Source organism: Gymnodraco acuticeps, unplaced genomic scaffold (genome assembly GCF_902827175.1).
Source record: "Gymnodraco acuticeps unplaced genomic scaffold, fGymAcu1.1, whole genome shotgun sequence".
Lineage (NCBI taxonomy): Eukaryota > Metazoa > Chordata > Actinopteri > Perciformes > Bathydraconidae > Gymnodraco > Gymnodraco acuticeps.
Window position 1 is genome coordinate 465376 of NW_022990732.1, and position 6098 is coordinate 471473.

The following is a 6098-nucleotide window of genomic DNA, read 5'->3' on the forward strand; positions in this document are numbered from 1 at the left end:
GATACAGTAAAATGGGATTTCATTCAAAAATCCCTCCAATTCTTTAATTTTGGGGAAACCATTATACAGTGGGAGAAGGTTTTATATAACCAACCTACCAGTAAAATAGTTAATAATGGATATTTATCAAAAAGCTTCAGCCTGTCCAGAGGCGTACGTCAAGGGTGTCCACTGTCTCCATATCTGTTTCTATTATGCATTGAAATTCTTGCTATCAGAATTAGAAACAATTCATGTATAACAGAATTAAGATCAAATGGTATTGAAACAAAAGTAACATTATATGCAGATGATGCAGCTTTCTTTCTACAGCCTGAAAAAACTGCATTAGATGCCCTCATAGTTGATTTAAATAACTTTTCAAAATTAGCTGGGCTAAGGCCTAACTTTGATAAATGCTGTTTTATGAGAATAGGAACATTAAGAGGCACAGATTTCAAGCTACAATGCTCAGCTCCAGTCAAATGGTGTAATGGTTCAGTGGATGTTCTGGGAATTCATATTCCAGAAAATCTCAAAGATCTAGTTAAGGTACATTTTTAGCAAAAAATGCAGAAAACAGAGAAAATAATTCAACCTTGGAAAGGGAAAGCTCTCTCATTACAGGGAAAGATTACATTAATTAATGCTCTTGTGATTCCACAGTTTGTTTATCTCTTAATTTCACTTCCCTCCCCAGAGGCGTCTTTTTTTTTAAACTTTGAACAACGAATGTTTAAGTTCATCTGGAATAATAAGCCTGACGAGATAAAAAGGCAATACATATATAATACACTTGAAATTGGTGGACTAAACTTAAAAATGTTGGCAGCAATGAATTCATCCTTAAAAGCATCTTGGATTAATAAGATGTATCGTAATAGTCTTTGGAGAACAAGTCAGAACTTATTTTCAGGGCACTTTGACTGTAAACTGTTTCCCTTTTTCCAATTAAAATCTCACCACTGTGAATGGTTATTCAAAGAAATACTAGTAGAAATCTCACCATTTGTTAGAGATGCATTGAAGGCTTGGTTGAGTTTCCAGTATTACCCCAGACACACCAGAAGAAATCCAAAATCAATTAATATGGTTGAACTCAGAAGTTTTAATAGATGGAAAACCACTATTATGGGAAAGTCTCCTGAGAAAAGGAATTATTTTCATGAATGATTTACTAGATAGCTCAAGTAATTTAATTTCATATCAGTGTTTTCGCTGTATGGTCAGATATGTGATTTCCTTCACTTTAACCAGCTGCTTTCAGCTATTCCAACTAACTGGAAACGTAAATTTAAAAAAGATGGAAACCGACAACAGGTCTGTACACCTCATACAAGAAGTCAGAAATGGCTATCAAAAATGAAAATAAATAGAATAATTTATAATCACTGTTTTCCTCATGCGGTCTGTTCTTTCTGGGAAGAAGAATTTAATATTCTGATACCCTGGAAATAATTGTTCAGCTCAGTAGCCTACAGAGTGTGTCAGAGAGAAATGGGAGACATCCCTCAATAAAAAATTAATAAACGAACAGGGAGAAGACCAAGATGCAACAGTGCAAATGTCTTTCCACTGACATTCCTCCGTGCAAGGCCGTAGAGAATGAAATTCCTCTGGTGGAGTGCGCACTGATGTTCTCCGGGGGATCCCTCCCAGAGGAGACATATGCCTGTGACACAGCTTCACACAGCCAGTGTGACAGGCGTTGTGCAGACTTAGTGAGCGCTCTCTGTAATGCACAAACAGCGCTGGGAACGGCGCAAACAGCCGTGCGCGCAGTGGCGGCGGGTCATTAGGGGCAGGTGGGGCACAGCCCCACCTAGTGTCAGAAGAAAGTATTACAAATAATGATTACAAAAAAATACTAAAAAATAAATAAAAAAACATATAAAATATATTTTAAGGTCATGTTTAATAATCTGATTCGTCTGTACATTTCTGTTTTAGTCTGTGTTCTTCTAATTAGTGTCTAGAGTGCCGTTTTGAGCTGTTTAGAGCCATGTGGGACAAAACCCGATCCTGCCCCTCCCTCTCACAGTCTAAGTGAACGGTGATTGTAAAAACTACACTGCGCATGCTCAGAGTATTTTTCTATTTAATGTGTGTGGCAAAAAAATAATGGCCGTAGGGGCATAGTGCTCCCATCCCCACCATACGTCATCTCACATAATTCAGAATTGATTGGCTGTAAGTACTCACGTGTGCAGTGCTGCGAAACGTCACGTGTAGTTTGAAGAGGAGACGAGAGAGCAGCATATAGCTAACATCACCAGCGATTAAAAGAAGTAAAAAACTGAAAGAAAATGAATGAAGTTGACCATTTACTGGAGCACACATTTGAGACACTTAGTCTCGGAGAGAAACTGGAGGTAAAGCGCCTCGGTGCCCACCATCCACCGGATTTCCAAATGGTCCAGACTGCGGGCAAAGTTAAACGTGGGTTTAACGCTGAGTGGTTTGCTAAAAAGAAATGGCTAACGGCGAGCATCCAGAAGAATTCCCTCTTTTGCTTTCCTTGCCTGCTTTTTGGTGAAGATCAAGGTACTTGGTCGAGGACAGGTTACAAGGACTTAAAGCATCTTTCGGAGAGGACAATGAAGCATGAGAGCAGCAACAGTCATTTGGAAAATGCCGTAAAATTGGGATTACTTGGAAGGGTGAATGTTGCAGCTCAGATTGACAGCGCCTACAGACGCGGCATTGATTCTCATAATAGGAAGGTGGAAGAAAACAGGTACGTGCTTGGTCGGATCATCACCTGTATTAAACTGTGTGGGAAATGTGAGACAGCACTGCGGGGCTACAACGAGTCGGCGGACTCTCTGAATCCAGGGATATTCAGGTCAATTTTCGAGACAATGTGTGAGGGCGATTCCAGGCTTCAACGGCACTACGAAGCTCAGCTTGTTTTCAAAGGGACATCAAGCACCATACAGAATGAACTCTTGGACTGCATGTATGATGTGTACAGGGAGGAAATAGCCAAGCAAGTGGACAACACATCATTTGTTGCCGTTCAGGCCGACGAGACAACCGATGTCTCCTGTAAATCGCAAATGGTGATTGTGCTGCGATACATTATGCCTGACCTCACAGTTACAGAGCGTTTTTTGGAGTTTGTGGAAGTAAAGGACAAAACTGGTGTAGGTCTCTCTAACAGCATCAAGGCTGTTCTGGAACCCCTGAAGCTGAAAGAAAAGCTAATCGCTCAGACCTATGACGGGGCGGCCGTCATGAGCGGTAACGTGCGCGGGGTACAGACAGTGATGAAGGAGACGTACCCAAACGCTCAGTTTGTTCACTGCTACGCCCACCAACTGAACCTGACCCTGCAGCAACTGTGTTCAGCAAGGATGAGCATCCTGAAGGTGTTTTTTGCAGATCTAACTGCTTTTTCCACTTTTTTCTCCGGTGCTCCAAAACGTGTTGCAGCTCTTGCAGAGGCAACACAGAGATGCATCCCACGGCCACCGGCTGTGAGATGGAACTTTAAAAGCAGAACTGTGAACGCGGTTTGGGAGACCCGAGATGCACTACTTCAGTGTATGAAGCATATACGCGCACAACCAGGATGGGATGCGGTCACCATAAGTGAGGCATACGGCCTGTCAAAGAAACTGCGGGACCGAGCATTTATGCAGCTCCTGGAGTTTTTTTCGTTGCTTATGCCAGAAGTGGATGTTCTATACAACACTCTGCAAAAACGAAGCATCGATGCACCTGGGATCAACAGCGCGCTCTGCCGTTTCAAGGAAAATGTTCAGAAAATGAGGCAGAAAACTGATGCATTGGCCGCCACTGCTCATGATGGAACAGACGAGCCAGGCCGACGAGTCAGCAGCACAGCGCCGGTGATGAAGGAGGCTTGTGACACAGTCATCTCACAGGTGGAACAGAGGTTCTCACAGAGTGACCATTTGATCGCTGCAAAGCTTGTTGACAGCTCATTCTTCCCACAGCATGTCCTGTCATTTCCTACACCTGAGCTTGACTGCGCCGTGAAACTGGCCTGCGTTGGGAAACAAGGAGAAGTTGAAGTCTGAGCTGACCACGCTCTACCGCCACAGTGAGCTTCACACTGGAAACACTGCCCTGTCTCTGTTGAAATCCATTCACGAGAACAACTTGGAGGAAACGTTTGCTGAGACTGTTATTTTGGTCAAAATAATAGTGACAACTCCGATGACGACATCCGAGTCAGAGAGGAACTTTTCCACCCTCAAAAGGATAAAGACTTTCACTCGCAACACCATGGGACAGCCGCGACTTAACGCATTGGCCATGCTTTCAATTGAAAGCCAGTTGATCCAGCAACTACAGGACTTCATCCCCAAAGTGATAGACACATTCTGTCAGAGGAAGGACCGCCGTGCCGCTTTTCTTTTCAAGTGAGCCTTCAGCTTTGGTAAGTTCATTTATGTCATATATTTTGTTGATCTTCTGTGTTTTGCCTCTGCTGGATCGATTGATATTGTGACCTCGATGATGAGTGTCTGTGTTTTCCTTATATTTACAGTCTATGGTGTTTTAATGCTAAAGCATTACGGTTGTTGTTATTGTTAAGAATTACTTTGTGATGGTGACCTTTACTCCATGTATGAAGGTGCATTACTATGACATCCCCACGCTGTGTACGTAAATGTATGCGCTCACAGTGTTGCTCCTGTGGTCTTCAGTATGTAATTTGACACTCCCCCTCTCTCTCTCCTCCCCCCCTCTCTCTGTCCCCCCTCTCTCTCTCCTCCCTCTCTCTCTCTCTCTCTCCCCCGACCTCTTTCTGCCCCCCCAGTTTTGTACACCTAGAAACGCCACTGCGTGCGCGTAACATAGCAAGCTAGCACGCGCACGGGCAGAGGAGATGAGATGCGGCTTCTTCCTCTGATGTGTGAGGAGGAGGAAAGAAGCCATCCAAAGTTACCACTCTTGACCTAAGGAGCTTGTGATAACCTTTGGCATAAAAACCGGGTTAGGGCGCAAAACAGCTGAGCTGCCATCTCCTTGGATCCAGAGAAATGACAGAGCCACAGAGAGGGCAGACAAGTCACTCACCCTTTTTGCTGATGTCAGCGCTAAAAGTAGTACTACTTTGACTGACAAAAACTTAAGGGGAACCTGGTCTAAAGGTTCAAATGGGACTTTACTCAGTGCACGTAACACCGAAGCCAAGTCCCACTGAGGCGCCAGTGTGTGTGACACTGGGTGGCTGCTGATCAGGAGAGAGCGTCCCCGCGCCACAGAATTTCCCACGGTCTGCCTGACTAGCGTAAGCTGTAGGCATAGACACCAGGACGCTCCCGTGTGCTCCGGGGCTATCAGGACAGCTGATAGCCGCTTCTCCCACACTCGGTCCGGGTACCGAGGGGTCAGCGGAACTGGTGGGAAAACGTATAACAGCACCCCGTGATGTGCTGTAGTGGTCGTCATGGTGACGAGCCATGCCATCGCCGCCGCTACCTGTGAGGTGAAAGGGCTGCGAGGGAGCCTCCACACGCTGCATTTCACTCCGGCTCTCATCATGAGGCGCGTACACGCACAGGGGATGAGTGGAGGTGTGTGCAGTGCTGTCCACACGAGGCGTTATAACGTTATAACGGAGCTCTGCAGTTTATTAACCGATAGGTTAAAAACAGCAGGCTTCTGCAGCGAGCCCTGTTGTCTACTAATCGACAGGTTAGTGGCAGCCGGCTTAGTTAGCGAGCTCTGCAGTTTATTAAACAATAGATTAAAAACAGCAGGCTTGAACCACCTCTGGAGTCTCCCCTGTGGAGGAGACCCAGGGGGATCACCACGTGACCAGCTGACGCCATGCAGAGCAGCTGCATCACGGAGAGGGCTGTCACCACGCTGCGGGGTGTGACACGCCGGCGTAGAGCTGTCAGTTTCTACACTCTCTGCCGCGAGAACCGTGCTCTCATGCTGGCTGAGTTTAATTCCATTCCCAGGTTCAGTTCCTGGGGAGGCGCTATCGGAAAACCAACAACTGTCAACCCCCTTAGTGAGGGGGATGTATGAGGACACCGGAGCCTTCAGGCTCCTAGGGTCCGCCGACGCTCCCTCCTGGAAGGAGCACGGCCAGACCGGGTCACTCCTGGCGGTCTGTACCCGGGAGAAACACT